Consider the following 24,173-nt stretch of genomic DNA (forward strand, 5'->3'; position numbering starts at 1 on the left):
GAGTTATACATGTATTGTCACTCAATATCTATTTCCATATTAATCATTTTTGTAGCATCTTTTAAAAACCAAAACCTCACATCCATATAAACAAGTGAAAAATCAAATGTTTTCCTTCTGCATTTCTACTCCCACAGTTCTTTCTCTGGGTGCTGATAGCATTCTTTCAGTAGGGAACTTTTAAAGCAAACTACTTTTAAAATAAATAATTTAAATAAAATTTTCTCAAAATTAAAAAGAAACAACACCAATGTGGGCCAAGCTAATAGAGCTGCATATTAGTCAAATTAAGGATTCCAAGAAATAAATGGCTCGTTAAATTGATCTAATTGGAGTTTATTGAACATCATACAAATTACATGGGCAGAATTACACAAAAGAAGAAAATAAGAAGGCAGCTATGCCCACTTCATTGCCACTCTCTTCATCTGTCTCCTTCTTTGTTTGGAACAAGGGAATGATGCTACATACATAAATGCTTTCAAGAAGGGTGATTCTATTCAGACAATGGTAATAGTTCTACTCTCTTCTTCCCCAACCCAGATGACCCACAAAGGCATGGTTTTATACTTGGATTGACAAAGGAAATTGGAATAAATAGACTCCAGATATCTTTGAATATACCAATCATGAATAGGTTGGATAAGGTGAAACATAAGAGTTGATAGAATCCCTTTGGAGTCAGAAGATATCCTCATGAATAGAATTCCATCGTGCTCCCTTCTCGGAGTGCTGTAAATGGCCCAACATCAGGTCAGAAGTAGAAATAGATAAACTTACATTTTAAGATGTAGTATCTTTTAAGAAATCAGGAAGTGCTACATGATGCTTATACAGAGTAACACTTTTTTACAGTTTGATAGAACTTGATGTTAGGAGATTTAACTTCTGGCCCCAGCTCTGCTATTACTATATGATCAACTTCTCTGGGCTTTTTTTATCTGTGAAATGGGGGTGATGTTATGTGCACTAAAAATCTTACAGAATCACTATGTGAAGCACATTTAAATTGTGAAATACTATTTAAATAACAGTAATTTTTATATTAGAAAAGCACTAAAAGAAAATCCAAGGAACAAATTCTATATCCTATAAAAGGAAAAAGTTTGCCATTTTATAATTATACTTCATTTAAGTGTCCTTAAAGTTAAATATCACTTGAAAATTTGTAAATGTGAATTGTGCTTTGAATTTGCCAGGAATCTTGATTTAATAACAAAAATAATTAGCATTTATGTAGTTCATTCTATGGCCAGTCACTGTGCCAAGTACTTTACCCATATTATCTCATTTAGTTATTATTTCTAACATTTTTTGTGCAAAGTTGCTATTTCATACATTGACTCAACTTAAAGAGAAGTGTATACGTACTTTGTTTTGACAATTTTGTGAGTAGTAAAGAGATAAATGAAAGAGGAAATTGCAACATTATATACAGTAATGTCTACTGGAAGTTTGGGACATAAAACAACAGTACCGAGTTATATTATTCAATCTTAAAAAAAACAATACCTCAGTGGTTAATCTCTACAGTTTTAAACAACTCACTGTAAGAGAGTAGAAATAGTACTAAATTTGGACTAAAGGAACTAGGTTCAAATATTACCTCTTCCACTTAATTTCCTATGTGAGAGTAATAAGACAAACATTGGGAGGCTGGAAAAGATAAACTCACCAAGCCTCAGTTTCCTCACCTATAACATAAGGGAGCTGGACAAGATAATCTCGAAGGACTCTATTGGTTCTGATTCTATTCTCCTAAAATGTTATGATATCAATACAGGGGCATAGAAGTGAGGATATACCATTGCCTTGCCCTTTACCCCTAACATCTAATAGCAAAACAAGTTAGATGTTGAGCTCCAAGGAGCTTGCCTAGCCTGCCACCTTCTCTTCAGAAAAGATAGGTGCTATGAACCACAGAAAACAGGCAAAATCAAAGCTACCAAAGTGGTAGCCAAGAGTTGCCTAGGATTGAAAAGGAAGGAAACCACAATTTTATTACCCACTTAAATAATCATTCCTCTTCCCTCTCCACCCCACCTCCCAACAGAGCTCAGTAAAGAGCAAGACTAGAGTGAATTCAAATCCTCCATCATTATGAGAATACAGTTAGAGGACTGGAGGAGTAAGGGACCAATGACTTCAAGGTTAAGTTCCATGCTTCCTTTCTGGAGGAAGATAGATTGGTACAGCGCTAAGAGGACCTGGTCCAATGCCTGAATTCTATAGTTAAAAAATCCAATTCATTTAGTATCTTCAATTATGTCTAAAAGATGGGCCAGATGACCTCTTTAAGTTCATTCTTTCCCTCCAGCCATTTGACTCCATTATTTTTGGCTTTTATATTAACATTTTCCCTATTAACCTGAAGGAGAAAATGATGAGAATAGGCATAACTGGAAATAATTTTAATTAACAAATGAATTAGAAACCATTCGAATTATTTCTACTCATTACAAAGTGAAGAAATTTGTGACTACTGAGAGTACAGGCTAGTGAAAGGTCAAACTTTTGCTTCATATATTTTAGTCATTTTACTTTTCATTTCTAATTCATTTGTTAGTTAAACAAGATAAACCCCAAAAAAAATTTGAACATCTATCTTACAATGAAAACAGTATCTGTATTATTAAAACATTTCTTTGCTTTCCTCATCAGTCTGGTTAAAGTAACATCACAGTGAAACTTTCGATGAGCAAAAAAATAAACATTGTTGAGACAAAGGAATGATGAGCATAATTTTTGCTCCGCCACCTTCTAGAGAGGCCATCAGTAGCCCATTCTCTGATTGGCCAGTGTGAGATGCCCCTGTGTGATAGTTCTACTCAAGAGTCATCCAGTGAATGGTGGGTGGGAGGAGGTGGTGCTAAGAAGGGGGAAAAGGTTTAAATAAGTTAAAAGAACCAGAAAATTCAACAATGTGTCACAAATGTTGGGGTCATTATGCCTGGGTGGCCCCGAATATGAACAGTTGCCGAAAGTGAAACACTATCCTCAACTTAGCAGTCAATGAGCCCTGCTCAGAACTAGAGATCTTCTGTACAACAGGGCTGGCATTTTACAGTTCAGTGCTAGATAAAACCGACCTTGGTATCTTCGCTGATCTTCCTTCTGTGCATATTTCGCACTGCAACGATTTAGGGTCCATAACGTGTCACTTGTTATAGTTATAACCATCGAGCCCACTTGAAATATGTATGCAGAGCAAAAACGTTCAGTGAACTGCAAACATTGTAACAAATCCAGATCCTTTCTGTAGGTTTAAAGTTTTGCCCAAGATTGGAAATGCTCTGGGCTCGTCATGCGAAGACTGCTCTCAGCGAACTGCTCCGATCCAAAAACCGCAACCTTCCTTCCTCCCAACCCCACTTCCCCGGAAATGGATTATGCAAAATTTTGTCTGGACCGGTGCTGAACAGTTTTCTTAATTATTACACGAAAGGGGACAAACTGAAAGGCTTACTCAGTTATCCTACGCATTAAAGAAATACGAAATGTCTCCATCTGAACAGCTGAAGGAATTGGATTTAAGGGGTGAAAGAAAATGTTCAGAATACAAGATCTTTGGGAAATTATTTCAATTGTAGCAGGCCTAGACTTTTTCTTGATGTTTATACAAAAATAGCTCATTTATATGTATGTGTGTATGCATATATATGGAGCAGCTTTTGTTCCATTTAAATGCATACACACATATATGGGAAATGTTTACATGCACAAAGGATATATACATAAAGATGAGATACATAGGCAGGCATATATGAGATAAATGTATGTACAAATGCAATATATATATATATAGTGACTATCGCCTCTAGTATGAGGGCTGCTCATTCTCCTTTGGTATCCACCTCTTACCCAGCTCTAACTTGGCTCTAAGAGTTTGTAGCAAGTACAACAGCCATACCTGGTATAACTTGGCAGATTGGTCAAACCAGATTGAGGGTAACCAGTGGGCATCAAATCCATTGGTAAGTTAAGGTGATGCCAACCCCAAACATGCTAAGACTTCCCCATAAGGAATAAGTGGATAAGAAAATTTTATTCAAATGGCCACAAAAGCAGCTGAAACAAGTATTGTCAAGTATTTAGAGCTTAATCAAGGACACTAAGGTCATCCACTGCATCCTGGGCCATTGCTGGTTGTCCTGACTTCCATCTTGTTACTAGAATTTGATGACCCTGGAAGAGAGAGCGAGGCTGATGACTTTGTGCAACTCTGCCTTACTTAAATTCAATTCACAGGAGTCAAGATATCACCCCATGAGGACATTGGTCCTCTTTGAAAACAAAGATGAAAAACAACAATATATACATATGTGTACATGCATATATATGGGATATACATGCTCACATATACATATAGGGGATATATGCATATATAAGCATACATATATGGGTGATATAAAAAGTGGAACCTTCATTTTCAATTGATTATACATATAAACAAGACAAACATTTAAAGATATTCAGAATAGTTTTTGCTGAAGAACTATCTGGTTGTTTTTCCTTCAAATATATCTTTCTCATGTATGTATGTGTAAGTACCCATTACAGAATCAAGATACTAAAATTCCATGTCCATCATTTCCATCCTTCCCATAAGCTGATTTAATATAATAATTCCTCCGACTAGATCTCATCCTTAAAAGGGGAAGTACAACTTTACAGGCTAATTTGCAAGACCAGTCATTGTTTGATCTCTGTATATATATTCCCACTGCTTAGACCTAGCATAGTGCCTGGCACATTGTGGGTACTTAATAAATGTCAATTGATTGATTCTCCTTAATTATTTCTCTGCCAATTATTGTCAATTTTGCTTTCACACCCTCTTTATTCTTTTCATGAACACAGCTACATCCTAGTTCAGATTCTCCTTCTTTCTCACAAAAACTATTGTAATAGGCTCCTTGTATTTTTCCAGAATCTTCCCCTCTCCAAAACATCTTCCATGCACAGGACCTGTGGTTCTATTCAGTATAGTGAATTCTTGGAGGAACTACTTCTATAAGCACATATTTCAGTCCTTCTATGCCTTATAATAGATAAATCCAAGGGGGGTGATTGAAGAACATGTATGTTAAAGGACTTGTCCATGATTGTCCATCTTATGAGCCAGAAAAAAATTGAAGCCTAGAAATTTGTGTCTCTGAGTTAAGTATCCTATATATTCAATCAGAATGCCACTTACATCCCTCAGATAATTGTTACACACTTATTTTTTAAATCCTTACCTTCCATCTTGGAGTCAATACTGTGTATTGGCTCCAAAGCAGAAGACACACAAGTATTTTAAGAAATGGATCTGAGGGGCAGCTGGGTAGCTCAGTGGATTGAGAGTCGGGCCTAGAGATGGGAGGTCCTACATTCATATCTGGCCTCAGACATTTCCCAGCTGTGTGACCCTGGGCAAGTCACTTGACCCCCATTGCCCACCCTTACCACTCTTCCACCAAGGAGCCAATACACAGAAGTTAAGGGTTTTTAAAAAAAAAGAAAGAAATAGATATGACTGTGCTATCACTCCCTTTCGGAAAAACTTCTTGCCTATTCTAGTGGTGCCCTTTTCTAAATGAGTGATGTGACCTCTCTTACATTATACATAATGAAAGACAAACTACTCAGCTTGGCATTTGTATCCCTCCACAATCCAAATCCTACTGACTTCAAGAATAAATTCATATTGCTCCCCTTCACACATTCTAGACAACAAACTGATCTACTGGGTTGTATAGTAGATGAAAATCAAAATTTCAACTGTCACCTCTGTCCCTTGTCTATATGAATGATGTACCCTCTTTTGCCTATTCAGTGAAAAACAAATTCCTAAGCCTGGCATTTGTAGCCCTCTATAGTCCAAGTCCCACTGCCTATTCAAGAATAAATTCATAGTCCTCACCTTCACACATGTTTTGCCAAAATTAAACTGATCTCTTGGATTGTATAGTCAATGGATGTTGACATTTCATCTTTCATTCTGTTTCTTTGTACAAATGACTTGCTATGCCTGGAATGTACTTTCTTTTTCTCCCCTAACTCCTAGAATTATTGATTTCCTTCAAGTGTCAGTTCAGAAGCTGTTACATAATGAGACCTTTCATTGATCCCAATAATGAATGACCTCCCTCTCCAGAATTCCCTTGTATTTACTTATCTGTGTATATGTGATAACATCCTGTGGAATATAAGCTCCTTGAAAGCAGGTATCACTTTATATCCCTGACATTTAGCACAGTGCCTTATACACAGTAAATGTTTATTTACTGTTTGTGGAATTGAATGTTGCCATATCTATCGGAAATAACAATGGAATGGGGGTCAAGAGACATAAGCCCCAGTTACAGCTCTTTGATTAGCTCTCACGGGATCTTTGGCAAGCCATGTAAATGATTAAATGATGTCCATTCCAACTCTCAGAGAGGGGAAGAAATTAAGGAAGAAATAATCCTTAACCAGCATACCCAATCTTAGTATAATTATAGTCGCTCAAAGATTAATAGAGAATAGTTACTACAAGTCCTCAGCTCTAATTCAGACATATTTGTATATTTTAATGTTTCAGTGTAAGAATACCTCAAATATTTTGTGAATACTCTGTTTATTATCTTCTATTTTCGCTCTCTATTTTCTTATTCATACATTGATGTTTGCATTTCTTCTCCCTCATATAACCGTGAGCTCCTTAAGAAGCAAGGACTCTCTTTGGCCTTTATATCCCCAATGATTAGCATATGTATGTAATAGGCACTTAATGTTTATGAATCTACAGCTTGATAAACCATCAGTGCCTTCTTATTTTGTGGCATTCTTGGTTTCAGTAATGCCACTGTGTGAAAGAAATTTACTTTTCCTCCCTCTCTTGGGGTCGCACACTTGAGCTCATCTCCTGCTGACTACTTGACCTGAAGGCCAGGATTGTGAGAAGGAAATTATTGGGTGAACTGAGGATAGAATGGTAGCCAGAAAAATGCAGCAGTAGAGTCAGGAGATCACAAGGCAGGGGGCAGGGTGATCTCCCCTGCAATGCCTCCCTGAATTCTCCCGCCTGGGTGGCATAGGCAAAACAGAAAACCATAGTTGGCACTCAAGACAGGACATGTGAGAGTTAGTGGGCAGAGAGAAGGTTTGATAAACTCAATCAAAAGGGGATTCCCCTCTCTTCTCTTCCATGTTTGTTGCTGACTGGACTTGCCTGTGTAGCATGGCTAGGGGGTCCTAATGGTGGCCACAAACTAAATGGAGCAATAAGGAAATTACCTTTTATATTTCTCTCTTATTTTTCTATCCTTTTCCCCTACTATTTTTGATTAATAAAATTATTAATTTATAGCCAGACTCATAATTTTCACTCTTATATCACCTTAGAAAATGTTTTGGAAAAAAAAGAAAATGTATTTTGGTTTTTTGATGCCCTCAAATGAAAAATGAAAGGTATTGATAACTAAAGTCTCATATGAGACAATAATTTCAAATTTCTTACATACTCAAAGCCAACACTAAAGGAAAGTGATTGATTTTTCAATTTTGTGTCTCACCAGTAAAATTTAGAGTCACAGAGTGGCATAGTAGATACAAGGCTGGCATTGACATCAGGAAGACCTGTGGTCAGGTTCTATCTCTGATATGTACTGGTTGTATTGCCCTAAACATATTAACTAACTTCTCAATACTCTTAGGAAACTCCTAAGAAAGATTATGAGTGACTAGGAAACATCTGATGAAATAAATAAAAATATAAATTAAACAAAAGAAAGACGATGCGTTGCCATTTGTGAAGTTATAGTGAGTTCCTTTATCAGGAACTTCCTGTACCATAGAAATGACAGTTCTGGTCCTATCTAAGTAAAATATAAGCGCTAGACTTTTTGTTCCAACATTTTTTCTTTGCAACTCCTACATCTAGAAAAGGCTCCTGCAAATAATAGATACACCATAAATCTTTTTTGGATTGACTTGTGTTGGATCTCTTTTCCCTCTTGCATCATACACATGTTAAATATTATTGAAATGGCCAAGAGGCATGGGATGGGGAGAGAGGTAACGTGCCTATAAAATGCTCAAAGTTTTTGAAGCTCCAACAAAATAAAGGAATTTGGTGTTATCAAAAGATGTCTTTCATATATATAAAGAGAGATAGGGACTGAAACAAAGACAAAGGGAGAGGGAGAGAGAGAAGTAGGGATAGAGACAGATATAAAAATAGAGAGATTAGACAAAGATAGAACTAACAACTCTCTTGCAGTGAGAAAGAACTAGAAACTGGCAGGATGTTCATCAGTTGGGGAAATGGCTGAACAAGTGGTGGTATATGAATCTAATGGAGTACTGCTGTGCTATAAGAAATGATGAAGATGATTACAAATATCTAGACTTATATGAAGTAATACAAAGTGAAGTAACTAGAACCAGGAGAATACTGTACACAGTAACAGCAATAATTAACAATGATCAACTGTGAAGGGCTTAACTATAATCAGAAATCCAGGACAATTCCAAGGGACTCATGACAAAAATGACTATCCACCACCATGGAAGAAGCTGATGGAGTCTGTAATGCAGATTCACTCATTTCTTTCATGAATTCTTCTCTAGTACAAATGATATGTGTCTTCTTTCACAATATAATGAAAATGGAATAATATGTGAATGATAGTACATATTACCTTCCATCTCAGGGAGAAGGATGGTGGGAGAGGGAAGAAGGAGGGACAGTACATGGATCGCAAAATGTCAGAGAGCTTTTTTCCTACTAAATTTTAGTAAATTTAGTAAATTAGCAAAAAATTTACTAAAACTTACTAAAATTACATTGACTTGTAATATGGAAAAAACATGAAAAATAAAGCATATAGAGATAAAGGCATAGGGAGAGGCTAAGATAAAACAAGAAACAGATTGAGGAAGAGATAGAAATAGAAACATAAAGCTATTAAAATAGACATTGATATATACATTTCAAAATGAAGTCAATCTCATTTAAAGCTATTCAGGAGTACAGGTAAGAGTTGGCTTAATCACTACTAGGTAATCCACAATAGATTATAATTTAAAACTCTATTCAGAGCCTCAGGTAGTTTGGGGATGGTGAAGAACAATTTCTCCTTTTAAGCCAGGATTGAGAGCACATCAATAATAAAGTGCTTTCTAATGCCAGAACTTGCACTCTATTTTAATGTATTGTTTCCTCCTCAGGAAAAGGAATTTTATGAGTTACTTTAAGTATTTCCATTCAAAGGCAATCTCCCCTATGCTTTGAATACTGCATTCAGTGCTCCTGAAGGAGTTAACTGGCTATGTGCTCCCTGCTCTGAGTAAGAGATATGTTACTTAATGCCCAGTAGTTCATGTTGCAGAAGAATAGGATACCCTGGGAGCAGTTGCTATTTGGCCAGAGTATTGTCAATATTCTTTTGCCTAACAAGAGCACACGCATTGCCTTGTCTCACATCCAGGGACTTAAACTCATTGGGAATAGTTTGGCATTCATTGATTTAGAACATTTCATTGCACAGTGAAGCTCAAACAAACAAAATCAAACCATGTGGTACAAGTAATTAGTATTCAGACCAATACTATTAATAGTTCATGGGTTTGGGGAGTATCATTAAACTCCATACTAGAATTCTGAAAGTAGAAGACAGGGAGGAACTGCTAGGATTCTAGAGATATTCTCTGGGTCCAAGCAAATTGATAGTAAAGGGAGTGGACAGCAAAGTAAAAATGGAGCATGTAGGAAGCCAAGGAATTCTATCTACATGGTAATGACAAAAAAATTCATCTATGAAGTCCCTGATACAATTGGGATAAGCTATATATCTCTAGAACACAGGGTCCATGGTTCTTAGAATCCTCTAAAAAGAATTAACTCCTGTCCCTTTCTCCAATGGTAATTGAGATGTACAAAAATATATTGCGATCAGCCTGCATTAAGAAATAAAAAAGGAATTTAACCCTATGGCAAAAGTTATATATAGTTCACATAATCACAGAACTTTAGAGTTGGAAGGGGCCACAGAGGCTATCCAGTCCATATAACAACATCAACAACAATAAAGTCTTCTACAATATACCCGACAGGTTATCATCAAAACATTGCTTGGAGAACTTCATGAATGAGAACCTACCTCCACCCACCCATCCATTACCTGCTAAACAACTCATTCCACTTTTGAATAGTTCTAATATTGGGGAAGTTATTGGTCTTTGTCTTTGCCTTTTTGAAATTTCCAGCCATCACTCCTAGTTCTGTCCTCTGGGAGAAAAGTAGAACAAATCTAATTCTTCTTCCACATGGCAATTCTTTAATAATTAAAGATAGCCATCTTTCCTCCTAGTCATACCTTCTCCAAGTTAAGTATGCCCATTTCCATTCACACAATTTATATAGAGTGAATTCCTGGTGTTCTTTTTGCCCTCTTTTGCTCTCTACCCTCTGTGACATCCAAGGCACTAAACTGAACACAATACTCTACGCGGGAATCTGATGGGGGAAATTCAATTCAATTGCACAAACTTTTATTATATAGCTAATGTGTAATGGATTCTGGGGACATAAAAATGAATTATTACCTGCTTTCAAAAAACTTAAATTCTAATGGGGAGGTAGGTAGTGTTGAGGGCAACACACACACACACACACACACACACACACACACACACACACACACACACAAAGGTAAATTTACAGGGTGGTTGTTGTTTCATTCTTCATTTTCAAGACATATCAATGGCATGATGGGGTGATGTCCAAATTTGTATGTGATTTGGATTTAAATGAGATAGAAAGTCATCAACCTCATTCTCTCTCCCAGAGTCACTGAAGTCCAGTGGCAAGACAAAAGTTAGGATGACTGATTATGGCCTGGGATATGATGGATGACCTTTAATGTCTGACTAAGTCGTAAGCACTCCACAGTGTCTACTTCAGCTACCTTCATGGCCACTGGAGCAAATTGCTCTCATGTACCCACTCTGCCCAAAGGAACAGTAAGAGTTGGAGGGCAGAAGGGACAGGTCTGGAAAATCCTCAGAATGTGCGATTAGAAGGAATATGAAGATTCTGAAAGGCAGAGATGAGGAGGGTGTGCTTTCAGTGTGTGGAGAAAGTCTCAAGAAAATGCACAAATGTGGAAAATAGAACTACAAATTGTAGAATCACTTTGGTTGACACAGAGAAAGGGGAAAGGGATCAATGTGAACTGAAGAGTTCAGTTGGAGCCACATTACAAAGGACTATAAATAACAAACTAAATACTTCACTTTATTCTAGAGGTTATAAGAAAGAACTTGGAGAAGGACAATCACATGACCAGATCTGTACTTTGAGTAGATTATTTTCCCAGTTTTTTGAAGAACTGATTAGGGAAGGGAAAACACAAAAGGTAGGAGACAAGTTAAGAAACAATTATAAAATTCTGAAGGAAAGATGATGAGGTCTGAATTAGGAGGGTGTTTCTGTTAGTGGAAAGATGAAGACTGATATAAAAGATGTCCCAAAGTAAAATATAGGGAAGAATCAATGGGGCAGCTGGGTAGCTCACTGTATTGAGAGTCAGCCCTAGAGACAGGAGGTCCTAGGTTCAAATCTGGCCTCAGACACTTCCCAGCTGTGTGACCCTGGGCAAGTCACTTGACCCCCATTGCCTGCCCTTACCACTCTTCCACCTATAAGCCAATACACAGAAGTTAAGGGTTTAAAAAAAAAGAATCAATGTTTTTATAGATGGATACCACTCCTGAGTGTCTGAAAGCCTCTATCACTTCCCTAGGTGGTGAATGTCATAGAAAAGATTTTGCATTTGATCCTAGAGGCAATAGGAAATCATTGGAGTTAATTGAAGCAAAGGTGATGTGGTCAGACCCACACTTTAGGAAAAATCACTTTGGTAGCTGAATGAAGGATGGATTTGAGTCGTGGTGGGGGGAGACTTGAGGAAGGCAGGCACCTTTCAGCAGGCTATTGCAATAGCCCAGGCTTGAAGAGATGAGGATCTGGACCGTGGTGGCAGTATAAGAGGAGAGAAGGAAATGTTTTGGAAAGATTTTGAAAAGGTGAAAATTACAAGCCTTGGGAACAAATTGGATAGGAGTGGGTACCTTGAGAGACACTAAGGTGTCATCTAGGTTGTTAGCCTGAGGAACTGGGAAAATGATGTTGCCCTTAATTGTAAAAGGCAATGTGTGTATGTGGGGGGGGGGGTACTTTTGGGGGAAGGATAACAAGTTCTGTTTTGGACATAATGAGTTTAAGATGTATCCTAGACATCCAGTCTGAAATGTCTGAAAGACAGTTGGGGAAGAGAAAATGGAAGTCATCAGAGAATGGGTCAAGATAGGTAGATCTGAGAATTATCAGCAGAGATTATAATTAACTCCATGGAAGTTAATAAGATCACCAAGCAAAGTAGTATAGTTGGAGAGGAGAAGAAGGTACTGGACAGAACACTGAGAGACACTTGAGGTTAAAGGGAGTGATCTGGAGGATGAGAAGACAGAGGAGGAATGACCAGATGGGCAGAAAAAAAACATGAGAGAGGGGTGTCCTGGAAACCTGGAAAGAAGAGAATATCAAGGAGGACAAGGTGACGAACAGCATCAAAGGCAGCAGAGAGTTCTAGGAGAACAACCACTGAGAAAAGCTTTTGGATTTGACAACTAATAGAGCATTATCATCTTGGGAGATGGCACTTTCCAAGAAATGGTAAGAGTGAAAGCCAGCAAGATGAGGAAACTCCCTCTGTCAATGCAGTTGAGCAGCTTCTCTGCCATATATATTTTTATACAGATGTCTAGAGTATGGAAAATTTAAACTTGGTCAGAGTTACTTTAAGAAGATGAATCAGCTGGGATAGATTTCAAGGGCAGTTGGAGCAAAACTGGATCCAGTGAATAGGCTACACTCAGTCTACATTTGAGGTGATTATGGCTTGAAACAATGTGAGGGCAGTGGCAACAGAAAGATAAGGGTAAGAGAGCCAGTATATTTATCAATTTTATTAGTAATCACAATATTTCATGGATAAATGTACCTTGCAAAAGAAGAACTATTTGTATAACTTGCAACAGAATTAAATATATGTGAATAATATATATGCACCAACATTTAAGAAGCAAAATTGATAACAATTGTTTCTAGATAGGATATAGATAAGAGATTGGATTTGATGACTTCAGAGGCATAGCAAAATCCTAAATAAGGAAACTCCATCTACCAAAGTCATGAAGATAATTTTATAAAATTACCCAGAATAATGAGATTTTAAGTGGCTTGCTATGAGCAGAGAGTCCATTGGTGTCAGAGGCAGAATTTAAGCTCATGTCTTCCTGAGTACTATATCACTTTGCTATTAACACACACATACACACACACACACACACACATGCATGCACGCACAAATACTATTTTAGAATTCCATTATTGCTTTTAGAATAATGCTGAAATATCCACCTTTTCTGAAATCATATTTGTAAAAAGTACTTATCCCAGAAACACACACACACACACATACATATACACACATGTATACATCATTTCAAAAACCGTTATTGTTTTTACAAGAAACTATTCATAATAAATGCTGATATGTCCACTTTTGCTAAAACCATCTCCATAAAAACTTCTTAGCCAGTGCTTGGCATATAGTAGGCAATTAATAAATGCTTGTTACTTCTTTATAGGGAAGTAGCATGATTTATATGAACTGAATTATAGGAGACTGTGACTGCCTTAAGGCCAGACAAATATACTACTTCAGATATCATTTAAAATTTCCTATAAATTAGTCATTTATATTATATCTTTATCTTTTAAAAAAAAGCAACCCTTCCCTTCCATCTTAGAATCGATACTCTATATTGGTTCAGAAGCAGACAAATAATAAGGGCTAGCCAATGGGGTTAAAGACTTGCCTAGGATCGCACAGCTAGGAAGTTATATCCATCCATATGAACTCTGTGATGAGGAAATAGTTGTTTTAAAGAAGAATTAAAATCAAAGTATATTAATAAGGATATAAAACAAAAGTTCAAGGACAAGAAGGGTTTGTTGGTGTTCTATTGATCGGTTTTGTCTACGATGTACATTGCACAGAACCTTTCACGTATTAGTGGGGAAACTGCAACAGCAGCCCACAGAACTATTTGTGGTACAGCTGTTGGATTTTCTATTCCTTAGCAATAGCCAGTGGCAGAGAGATTTTGAAATGAATCCCCACGAGTCCCGAACAATGATAAACTCTATTCCATTAATCTCCACTCCACAGGACTCAGCATTTAAAGTAGCACCCTAACTCAACCTCTTCACTCTAAGTTGCTATTCGACTCCAGCCCTTCCTCACAACTGGGCAGAAGATTGTTTTGACTGGAATTAGACAGGCAGAAATGCCACGGTGCCAAATGCTTCTTTGTAAAACACCTGCTGCCAGCCTCTAAATTCTTGTTATCTCCACAACATGTTTTAATCTTTTAACAGTTGGTTTATTGGTGCGGAGAGAAGGGGTCTTTTGTGTTTCTCCTGGGTTGGCACCCAGTACAGGCACCATGCTGTTCTTGAAGAGATATTTTGCTGGACAGTACCCAAGTGATTTAGATAAAGCAGAAGCAACATGGGCCTGCCAGCTCAGCTCCATTTGATAGTTTTTTAAAAACCCGCAGAGCACGGGGCATCCTCACCTCTTAGGAGTGACCATGATGATTAACTTTCTCTTCTGTAACTTCACCTTCTTTGATTTCGTAGCTTTAGATCCAGAGTGATAGCCTGTGGAAGGGGACTTTGGAGACGGACACTTTTGAAATAGGATGAAGTCCTATAACATGCAATTGAAAAACTCATCTTTGTAACTTGTAATATCCTATGCCAAAATATATTTTCAAAAACCATCCCTGTGAGTATAGATGAATGGGAGAGAATTCATTAAATCTTTAAATTAAATCTTTTAAATTGAATTATTAGTATCCAAATAGGTACTAAACAGTTTTGTGTGTGTGTGTGTGTGTGTGTGTGTGTGTGTGTGTGTGTGTGTATGTGTGTGTGTGTGTGTAGGGGTATTTGAAATGCTTTTTAAAGGCCTCCTGATTAGGAAATGCCTGCTTCATGAGTTCCATGAAATTCCAAAAAAAATTTAAAAGGAAATAATTTTAAAATAATCATTAGAATGAGATGCTCGGCTGATGTGGAAAGTGTCATAGGTCCATGGGAGATGGGTCTACATTTCGTGGGCTAAGTGAGAATTCTTCAACTGATCCTTCTACCCAAACTACTTATATAGCTGGGGCAGTCTACTGATGAAAAGTTAAATGAATAATTAGTCCTTCCCTGGAGGTCTGATGAATAGAACCATATCATGACATAATTTTATATTGTCTACACAAGAGTTCTGTAATCAACGCCTTTACATCTAAAGACAATACTATAATTGTTGTACATACTGAATTTAAGGCAATTTTTGAATGTTTTCGCTTTTGAATTGATTTTTATTTTTGTTATAGTAAATCTTCCTCTTAAGAAATATATGCCACTGGCTATTGCTAGGGCATAGAAAATCCAACAGCTGTACCACAAATAGTTCTGAGAGCTGTTGTTGTAGTTTCCCTACTAATACGTGAAAGGGTCTGCATATTGTACATCATAGACAAAACTGATCAATAGAATACTAAGTTAACTGGTACAAAAAATATTCATAGCAACTCCTTTTGTGGTGACAAAGAATTGGAAAGTAGAGATGCCCATCAATCAGAGAATGAATGACTGAACAAGTTGTGGTACGTGATTGTAATAGAATACTATTGTACCATAAGGAAAGATGAACAAATTAACCACAAAAATCCCTGGAATGACATATAAAGTGATACAAAGTGAAAGATGCAGAACCAGGAGAATGCTGTAAACAATAACAGCAATAATGTATGATGATCAACTGTGAATGACTTAATTATCAACCATACAAGGATTGAGGTCAACTCTAAGGAACTCATCATGAAAAAGGATATCCGTCACCACTGAAGGAACTGATGGAGTCCAAATGTGGACTGAAGCATGGCATTCTTTACTTTATTTTGTCCATGAATTTTTCTCTAATATAAGTGACGTGTATCTTCTTTCACAATATGGTGAACATGGAAATGAGTATTTTATGATAGGACATGTACAACCTCTATTATATTACCTGTACTCTTGGGAAGGGAGGAGGTGTGGGAAGAGGAAGAGAAAACATGGACTGTAAAATTTCAGAAAACTATTATTAAAACTATTTCTACATGTAATCTGGGAAAAATTAAATACAAAGATGAAAATAAAACAGTTCCTCCCCTGTCAATGAATTCATCATGTGAAACATGATGCAACTAAGAATACATACAAATGTATCTCTCTGTGTGTATTTGTGTGCGTGCGTGCGTGCATGCGCTTACACAAAATCAGAGATGGAGGATGAATTGTCTTGTGCAATAAACATGAAGAAAGGCAGATTAGAATAGGCTGGAACAAAGGGTAAGTGAAAGGGTACAATATATAATAAGACTAGCTGAAGAAGGACTTTAAGACTCAGCTAAAATCTTATTTTCTGCAAAAGACCATTTCTGGGTGTCCTACACCCTTATACCCTACTGCTAGTGTCTTCTCTCTGAAATGAAATCTCACTTATTTTGTGTATATCTTGTATGGCTCTAGTTATTTGTATGTCTTCTCTATTTGACTGTGAGCTCCTTAATGGCAAAAAGCATGTTTTTGCCTTTCTCTGTATCCCTTGCACTTAGCACAGAGCCTAGTACACAGTAGATAAACACAAATCTTATTGATGATGGTGGTAATATTTGATGCTGGATTTTTTTTATCATAAATAGGATTATCATTCTGACAAAAGAGTGGCAGATTTCTTTAAAAAGAGAGACTTAAGGAAGAAGGACTAAATCAGAGGCTGACACAGTTGTCCTGGAGAAAGGGAGGTAATAAGAATCTAAACTAAGGAGATAACCCCATAAATAGAAGGAAGGAGATGGATACAAAAAATACCATGGAACTAGAATTGAAATGGGAGCAGTTAGATGAGGCTGTGTGTGAATGGAGTGCCAGGACTAGAGTCAGGGAGACTCATCTCCTCAAGTTCAAATCTGGTCTTAGACCTTTACTAGCCATGTGACCCTGGGAACATCATTTAACCCTGTTTGCCTCAGTTTCCTCATTTGAAAAATAATATGGAAAAGGAAATGACAAACTATTCAAGTAGGTTTGCCAGGAAAGCCCCAAAGTAGATCATGAAAATTTAAACATGATTGAAATAACTGAACAATGGAGAAATGAAAAAAAATTAAATTGATTGGATATGTAGGGTGAAAGAGAGGGAAAAGTTGAAAAGGACTCTGAGGTTTCAAATTATAGACAAAGTCCAAAGTAATTTCAATGACTATAGGTGACCCTAGAGAGTAAAGGTATCAGAAACAGCCTTTGGTAAGATGGAATCCTTGAGCTGAGTCTTGAAGAGCTCTGGGGAATCTAAGGGGAAGAAGCAAAAGGGAAGCAAATTCTGGGTATGGGGACATTTTGCAATCACTGAATATGAGAGACAGACAGACAGACAGACAGACAGACAGAGACAGTGACAGAGACAGAGAGACAGAGACAGAGAGATTGAGAGACAGAGACAGTGACAGAGAGAGACAGATAGAGAGAAAGAGAAAGACAGAGAAAAAGAGAAAGAGGTAGGTAGGTAAGTAGGTAGGTAGGTAGGAGGAGGGGTACGTGAATATGTAGGTGGATGGATAGATGGATAGACAGATAGATAGAAAGAAAGGCAGGCAGGTAGGTAGGTAGGTAGGTAGGTAGGTAGGTAGGTAGGTAGGTAGGTGGATAGGTAGGTAGATAGATAATCAATGTGTACAGTTTTATAGCTATCTTTCTTTACCTCACCCACCATATCATGGACAAAATAACTTGTTCAGCTGTCATTTACAATGACTAAACTTTAAAACTGGCTCATAACAGAATTGCTAAAGGTCTGAAGTCTGCTATTCCATTGTACTTATAGATGGTTCAGCAATTTTTTTAAAATGGTGCCAATTAGGTGACAATAGATTTTACTGAGAGCTGTGTTTGCCAAATTGTTCATTTGTGATAGATTCCAAATCTTGCTCTAAATGGATAAAAGAGCAACAGGTTGTAATTGTCAGGGCTACCTCAAACCCTGGGATTGAAGAATGTGGATTACATGTCCCAAATTCCTCTCCATAGGAAAGGTTTTACTTGTCAATAAGAGATTAAAAATAACAGTCAGGGGTTGGACAATAATATCTCGATCTCAGGCCAATTTTAGCACGTATGCATCTGAGGCTTTTGCCTTTTTCTCCCCCATAATCCTCTTAGTGTCTTCTTTACCTCAATGAGCAGGAAGATTCTGAAATAAAGCATCCTAGAGATGCCTGTCACCCTTGCCCTGAATTTATCTTTAAAGGTGCTCCTTTTGAAGTTATCAAATTACCATTCCCAACACATTTCACCTTCCTACATGTAATTGGAGATATTTTCCTGAATAGATTTTAAATGACACCTTGGCTAAGGGAGAACTCTTTTCCTTTCAAAGCTTCTCTTTACTAACCAGGCTAACTTGTCTTTGTTTTCTTTATTCTCATTATTATAGATAGGTAGAACTTTTATTCAAATATATCTCATCCTTCCCATGTAGATAGATAGATAGGTAGACAAACAGATATAGATATAGATATAGATATAGATATAGATATATAGATATATAGATATAGATATAGATATAGACATATCTAGACTGAGAAAGTTTAAGATCAGCCTGTCCTTATTACATTTCACTTGTTAATAAATTCCCATCAATTACAGTAAAATAATATCACATATAAATGAGTTCATCTCTGACAATTCACCTTTAGTTGGGGAAAATGAATGTTCATTCATCTTGTTGTTGTTCAGTTGTTTCAATTGTGTCTTTGTCAGACACTCCCGGCCCAGGAATCTATTCACTGTGCCACCTAGTTGCCCAACTTATACTTACACAGTAATCCAATTTGATGACATTTTGGTAGTTGACAAAAAATGGACCCCCGGAAGTTTTCTAGCAGATTCCCCTATCATGGCAAGGAGTTTTAACCTTCTGACTTATCCAGCACTGAGCAAGTTACTTTAGCTGTATTTTTTCATGTCATGGAAGATTCATGCTGCATTAGTCCTGCCATACTGTATGATCTATCCTACTTAGAATTCTTTTCTGAAAGTCGTAACCAAGGGTTCTCTTGTAGAAGTGTGGCAAAGAGATTTTCTGTGACATTAATGAAACAGCACACTAAAGATGTGTCCTCATATAGGTCTTGTTTTCTTTAATCATCTAGAATCCGTCTATTATTCATGTATAGCTCTAAAACATGAGTAGACCAGAACTGGAAGAGACTTAGAGATCTCCAGAATATTAGTGTGACCTGTCATCCTGCTCCACCTCTTGAGATAAGAAGTCCTATCTGATAATGATAGTATGTTTTTATAAATATTAAATTGGGGGGTGCAGTGGAGAGACTGCTGGGCCTAGGGTCAAAAACACTCATCTTCCTGAGTTCAAATCTGGCTTCAGACACATAGTAGTTGTGTCTTAGGGTGCTAAGTAAGTCACATAACCCCATTTGTCTCGGTTTCTTCATTTATAAGATGAATTTGAGAAGGAAATGGTAACTCATACCAGTATTGTGGCCAAGAAAACCTAAATGAGATCACAAAGAGTCAGACATGACTAAAAACAACTAAAATCCTAAAATTCCTACTTTTATCATCAATAGGAATGGTAGAATTGTAGTTAGAGTTGTTATGGGATTCAGGATATATAATGGATATGAAATAATTTTGAGAGATATGAAACATTAACCACTGTAAATTGAAATATATCATTTAGGGATTGGGCATGGTCATATATTTGATATTTTTTACCACTTCTAACTTATGGAAATGAATATGTATAATCAAGCAATCAGCAAACACTTATTACTGATGTACTATGTTCCAGTCAGCATGCTAAGTGCTGGGGAGTATGAAGAAAAGAAAAAAAACACCACTAAAACTCTTCTAACCCTCAAGGAGTTTACATACAGTGGAGAGTAATGCCACATATGAATAAATAGGTACAAGTAAGAGATTTAAATAGTAGAAAGAAAGTAACCTTGGGTGGGGGGGGAAGGTTCAAGTGGATGTGGGAACTAGGGAAGGCTTCCCATAGAAGTCTTGAAGGAAGCCTGGGACACTGAGAGGTAGAGGTAAGGAGAGAGTTCCAGGCATATGTGACAGCCTATTCAGAGATGGGAGATGGAGTGTCATGTGGGATGTGTAAGGAATAGGAAGTAAGCTTGTATTGATGGATCACAGAAGGCATACCAGGGAGTAAAGGACAAGAAGGTCACAAAGGCTGGAAAAGACTTTGTTGTCAAAAGCCTAGGGGAGAGGCACTGTTATCTTCCTCATTTTCATTTTATAGATGAGGAAACTGAGGCAGATAGTGCTTAAATGACTTCCAGGGTCTCAGAGCTAGTGTGTAAGGCTGGATTCTATGATAAATGCTCTACCTACTATACCACCTAAATTCTAACCATGAAGTTCAGATAGAAAAATAGATTAATAAGAACTGAAGTACTAAAACATAGCTTCATAAAAGGTAGCACTGCCGTGATTTCTTGAAGGAAGAATAACTTTGGGTGGAGAATCAATCAATAAATGTTTATTAGGTAATTAAGTGTCAGGCTCTGAACTAAGCAGTGAGGAAATAGTCAACAGAGGAAAAGCACTAGTACTAAGGGAAATTGGGGAAAATTTTCCTGTGGAAGGCAGGAATTTATCTGAGAACTGAAGGAAACATGGAAGTCTGAGATGGAGAAGGAGAGCATTTCAGGCATAAGAAAGATCCAGTGAAAATGCTCAGAACTGGGAGACAGAGTGTCTTGGGCAAGAGCTAGGACACCAGTGTTACTGAAATGCAGAAAATATCTGGGAGTATAAGGAGAATAGAAATATAAGGAGGGCCAGGTTATACAGGAATTTGAAGTATTATATTTGATCCCAGAAGTGAATGAGACCCAATGAAGTTTATTGGGGTGGGGGAAGAGAAGAATTTTATTAAGAAATTACTCTGTATGGGGCAGCTGGGTAGTGCAGTGGATTGAGAGCCAGGCCTAGATATGGGAGGTCCTAGGTTCAAATCTGGACTCAGCCACTTCCTAGCTGTGTGACCCTGGGCAAGTCACTTGACCCCATTGCCTAGCCCTTACCACTAGCCAATACACAGTATTGACTCCAAGATGTAAGGTAAGGGTTTAAAAAAAGAGGCATCTACCTGGTTCATGGAGAGAGTGCCAAGTCTAAAGATGGGAGGTCCTAGGATGAAATTTGGTCTCAAATACTTCCTAGTTGCATGGCCCTGGGCAATCCACTTAACCTCTGCCTGTTACTACTGTTCTGCCTTGGAACTTAGTACTGATTCTTAAGATGAAGGTATAAGGTGTTTTTTTAAAGCAGTTACTGTATGCCAGGCATTTGGCTAACTGTTTTTACCAATATTATCTCATTTTATCATTGCAACAATTCTGAGAGGCAGGTAATACAAGTGTCCCCATTTTATAGTTGAGGAATCTGAGGCAGTCAGAGATTAGGTGACTTGCCAAGAGTCACACAATTAGAAGGTATCTGAGGCCAGATTTGAACTTAGTATTTCCTGACTCCAGATCTATCATTCTATCCATTGCACCACCTAGCTGCCAGGGGTAAGGGATGAGGTGGGTAGATGGGGAACCATTAAGAGTGAATCACAAAGTCAGACTTGCTCCTTTGGAAGGTGCTGAGTGTGGAGGATAGACTAGAGCAAGGAAAAATATGTGTTATTATGTCCAAGTGTGAAGTGATGAAGGCCTACACTTAGGTGATGATAGTGTTAGAGAAAATAGAGGAATATTTATCAGAAATATTATAAAAGTAACATATTATAAGTCCTTCGTAAAAATTATATATTCATATTATATCATAAAATATAAATTGATTTAAATAGAAAAAGAAAAAGAAATATAAAAGTAAAATATAAAAATTATATATTTTATGGCTATATGTAATAAACATTATATGTTATATATGACTATTATAATAAAAACTTGAGAGATATTATAGAAGTAAAATATTATAAAGATACATTCGACAAGAAAGAGGGAAAGGAGGTCATTTCAGCCATGGGGAATATCAGTTCATCCTGGCTAGAGTAGAGAAGATATAGTTGAATAGGACCAGGTCACGATCTTGAATCGAGTAAAGAAATTGAAATTTGATATTATGGTAAAATAGAAAGCCATTGAAACCTTCTGAGAAATGATGAAAATAAAATTTAAGGAAAATTGGCCTAGCAGTAGTATGAAAATTTTGCTGGAGAAAGGAATAAATTGTCAAACCAGTGTTGCTATAATCTAGGCATGAAGCAATAAAGAATAAGATGTACATTTTGTGCAAGAGATTATCAGCCTCTATTCTTTATTCATGAAAACAGCAAATGAAATTACATTGATATAAAATGGGCTCTCCTCCAGATTTTGCCATTTGTTTTCAGGTGTTTTACATTCAACGGGAAGCACATAATACAATGACTGCACAGATATTCAGAGCTTGAGGATGGTAGAAAGTTTGTATCACCCCATTTTGCAAATATATGTACACTTTGATAAGGATGGTCTTCTTTGATTTCAATAGCCTGTAATGTCCCCTTTTTTCCCATGCTTCTTTCAGTACTCATTCTTTAACTCTATGGGCCTTCCACGGATGCTCTGTCAATCATCCAAAAGCAGTCCTGATTTTCATTAATCAAACAGTTCTCTTTGTTAAAACTAGAAGAATAAAACACAATTAAACTAAGCAGTATAATGAATCACATTGCTGTCTTACCCTCAGCATCAAAGATTATGTCTTTGAACAAAGTATCTTTGAAAATAAATGTTCACTAAATTGAACTGACAGCTAGGTGTCACAATACATAAAGTACCTGGCCTGAAATCAAGAAGATCTGAGTTCAAATTTGGCCTCAGACACGTAATAGCTGTGTGCCTCTGGAAACCAAGTCACTTACCCTTGTTTGCCTGAATTTTAACCATCAACAAACATCATATGCAATGGGGATAAATTAGAAGCCTTCCCAATAAGATCAGGAGTAAAACAAGGATGCCCATTGTCACCTCTATTATTTAACATTGTACTAGAAACACTAGCAGTTGCAATTAGAGAAGAAAAAGAAATTCAAGGTATCAAAGTGGGCAAGGAGGAGACTAAGCTATCACTCTTTGCAGATGATATGATGGTCTACTTAAAAAATCCTAGAGAATCAACTAAGAAGCTTGTAGAAATAATCAACAACTTTAGCAAAGTTGCAGGATACAAAATAAATGCACATAAATCATCAGCATTTCTATACATTTCCAACACACTAGAGCAGCAAGAAGTAGAAAGAGAAATACCATTCAAAATCACCCTAGACAATATCAAATACTTAGGAATCTACCTACCAAAACAAACACAGCAATTATATGAAAACAACTACAAAACACTTTCTAAACAAATAAAACTGGATCTAAACAATTGGAAAGCCATTGATTGCTCATGGGTATGATGAGCTAACATAATAAAAATGACAATTCTACCCAAATTAATTTACCTATTTAGTGCCATACCTATCAAGCTACCAAAAAACTTCTTTACTGAATTAGAAAAAACTATAACAAATTTCATTTGGAATAACAAAAGATCAAGAATATCAAGGGAAATAATGAAAAAAAATGTGAAGGAAGGGGGCCTGCCAGTACCAGATATTAAACTATACTATAAAGCAGCAGTCATCAAAACAATATGGTACTGGCTAAGAGATAGAGAGGAGGATCAATGGAATAGACTTGACATCAGCAAGACAGTGTATGATAAACCCAAAGAGCCCAACTTTTGGGACATGAATCCACTATTTGACAAAAACTGCTGGGAAATTTGGAAAACAATATGGGAGAGATTAGGTCTAGATCAACATCTCACACCCTACACCAAGATAAATTCAGAATGGGTGAACGACTTGAATATAAAGAGGGAAACTATAAACATGTTAAGTGAACACAGAATAGTATACTTGTCAGATCTCTGGGAAAGGAAAGACTTTAAA

This window comes from Gracilinanus agilis, chromosome 6 (genome assembly GCF_016433145.1).
Source record: "Gracilinanus agilis isolate LMUSP501 chromosome 6, AgileGrace, whole genome shotgun sequence".
Taxonomy (NCBI): Eukaryota; Metazoa; Chordata; class Mammalia; order Didelphimorphia; family Didelphidae; genus Gracilinanus; species Gracilinanus agilis.